Below are 3,204 nucleotides of genomic sequence, written 5' to 3' on the forward strand. Positions count from 1 at the left end.
TTTTTTTTGGGTATTGAATTGACACGTACGTACGCCCACACTAATTTACAAGTTGCGCGTGCACATATGTGAGTGATTTCAATTGTACTATGCTCACAAAAATTCCTTTCTCTATTATTTTTGCGAATCAATCATTAATTTCATTGTTTTCTTTTCTTTAGGGTTATCAATAATTTTACGGACAAGCTAACGGGAGAATGTGAAAAATCTGATGATTTACGGCAAACGGCCCAATCAGCGTTGTTTTTTGTTGCATGAATCTTGGAGCAATATCTCGCAATAATGCTAAGGCTGGTCGTAATGGTAGTATCATAACTAGTATCATATATGCCAACTAGGCAATTTTGATGAGGTGTCGTAGCATTAAATGAAGAAAGAGATGATGGAGTATCATATTATGATACCGTATTATAATAAATGTTATGCTACTTTGTGTCATGCATGACAATAAATAGAGTACTACATGATACTAATATATATACTATGCATTAGGGAGGTAGTATCATACACTAGTATCATATGCATGATACTACTATATGATACTCCCCATTACAACCAGCTTATACACAATTACACGCTGACCAGGATTCTTTCTTTCTAACTAACCACTTTCACCTTGATTTTCATGGGGGTGGGCCCCTCCTCCCCTTTAACCTCCAATCATAACCCACATGTTTGTAAAACCCATGTAAACTTATGTATGTGAAGCATTACTCCAATATCTGATGCACGTCATCCTAAAAGACGCATTCACTGACGAAGCTTCATACGAACGCATTTCCAATTCATCTCCTTGTCTGCTAGACTCGCTTGGCTCCCATACCACCCGTGTGACGGTCTCACTCTCTTCATTAACAACATCTATGGCCGGTGACGCTCCAATTCATTGCGGTGAGCGAGGTAGAGGGAGGTGGGTTGTGCAGCTGCAGCACCATGCACACCATTGATAGAAGGGTGTGCGGTGGCGGAAGGGGCTTCGTCGACCGCGGCGGTAGCGGCCGGCGCAGGCGCATGTTAGCGCTCATTGTTGGTGAGTAGCGGCCCAGACAGGTGGCCTACGGGCGCGTGTGGGTGGAGACGGGGTAGCGTTGACGATCCCCTTCAGCCTTAGGACCAGGCTCGTCTTCATCCGCCCTGCAGGTCAGGCCGCCGCTCGCCGCATTTGTTGCATGAATTTCACATCACATCGCTCCTGAAACATCAATCTGCAATTTAGTTCATGTCATGGTGATCTTGCCGATTTTACTATAGTATCAGTTACACTTATGAAATGGACGGAGTGAATGGTATGGTTTTTCTGCCGGTGCAATGTGCCCTCGTGAGCTGCTTTTGAGAGATGCAGCGATAATGTTGTCATTTTTGTGCATACTTTTTATCAGATACTATTTTTTGATCATGTGTATGTGCTTTGGTAGATGATTCCCCTAGGATTGTTTTGTTCTTTTGCACAAATATGATAGGTGTTTTCCGTTACACATTTCTGTCATTTTTTTAGGCCGACGGCTTTGTGGTTTTGTTATGCAGCACATGGAAAGTTAGTGCTATCTTCCATGGCAGTTTTATAGATTTTGTTCTCAAAAATCCGCGGCAATTCTGTGTAAAGGAACATGGCACTTTTTAAAACAAATTGACATGGTGATTTTCTAAAATACTGTTAGCTTGTGTGTCAATTTTTCTGATGATAGTACTTATTTTTCATGGCAACTTATGGATTTGCCCTAAAAATATATGTGGCAATTGTTTGTAAAGCAACATGGCACATTCTAATAAATTGAGATGGAAATGTTTCAAATTTCTATTTGTTAGAAAATGGAAATTTTTGCAGATTTTTTGTTTTTTCTATTTTTTCTGGCCATAGCAATTTTAAGAACATTTTTGTTCTATAACATGGAAAGAGTAGTATGGCAGTAGTTTCTCAAGAAGTTCGACTTTCTTTGTGCTTTGTATACATGACATCAGCTCTCTCCAATCAAACAAATAGACCGCCCTCAATATATTTGTATGCGTAGCATTCTTATAAATACCATCCTTGTTTAGTTTTTAGGGGTTGTGATATAGTTTCGGTGCTGGAATTGCGTGGTAGACGAGCACATGCCATTTTTTTATGTTGCTGAAGGAGTGGAGATGCGGGACAGATGTTCACGTGCTTGCAAATTATGGCACTTTTTAAAATATAATTGTTTCAGCTCACATGAAAAATTCAAAATGTATTTAATTTGTGCCTGTAAATTGGTGGGAACCTTTTTTTAGCATGGGAAATTTAAGAAAAATTTGTTATCTTCACATGGCAAGTTCATATAATTTTGTTACCGGTGTCTCAATCTACATCATGCCTTTTTTTGAGGAGCATGACATTTTTCTTCAGAGACCATGGAATTTTGTTTATAAAGAGGATGGTATTTTTTATAATTAATAGGATGGTACTTTTTTATAATTAATAGCATGCCATTTTTTAAGAGCATGTGATACGTCCATTTTTCATCATGTTTACCTACTGTTATTTATAATGTTTTTATGCATAATAATGCTTTTTGGAGTAATTCTAATGCATTTTCTCTTGTAATATGCAAGGTTCACACAAAGAGGGAGAATTCTGGCAGCTAGAAATCTGGACCTGAAAAAGCTACGTCAGGCTACCTATTCTGCACAACTCCAAATGAGATGAAACTTCATGGGGAATTTTTATAAAATATATGAAAAATACTTAAGCAAATAACTATAGGAGGGGGGTCACTTGGTGAGCACAAGACACCATGGCGCACCAGGCCCCCCATGCGTGTCCTGGTGGGTTGTGCTCAGCCCAGCCCACCTCCGGTGCCTATCTTCTGGTATATAAGTCATTTTGACCTAGAAAAAAATAAGGAGAGGACTTTCGGGAAGAAGCGCCGCCGTCTCTAGGTGGAACTTGGGCAGGAGCACTTTTGCCCTCCGGCAGAGCGATTCCGTCGGGGGAACTTCCCTTCCGGAGGGGGAAATCATCGTCATCGTCATCGTCATCGTCATCATCATCACCAACAACTCTCCCATCTTGGGGAGGGCAATCTCTATCAACATCTTAAACATCGCCATCTCCTGTCAAACCCTAGTTAATCTCTTGTGTTCAATCTTTGTACCGGAACTATAGATTGGTACTTGTGGGTGACTAGTAGTGTTGATTACATCTTGTAGTTGATTACTATATGATTTATTTGTTGGAAGATTATA

The sequence above is a fragment of the Triticum dicoccoides genome, chromosome 4A (genome assembly GCF_002162155.2).
Source record: "Triticum dicoccoides isolate Atlit2015 ecotype Zavitan chromosome 4A, WEW_v2.0, whole genome shotgun sequence".
NCBI classification, from domain to species: Eukaryota; Viridiplantae; Streptophyta; class Magnoliopsida; order Poales; family Poaceae; genus Triticum; species Triticum dicoccoides.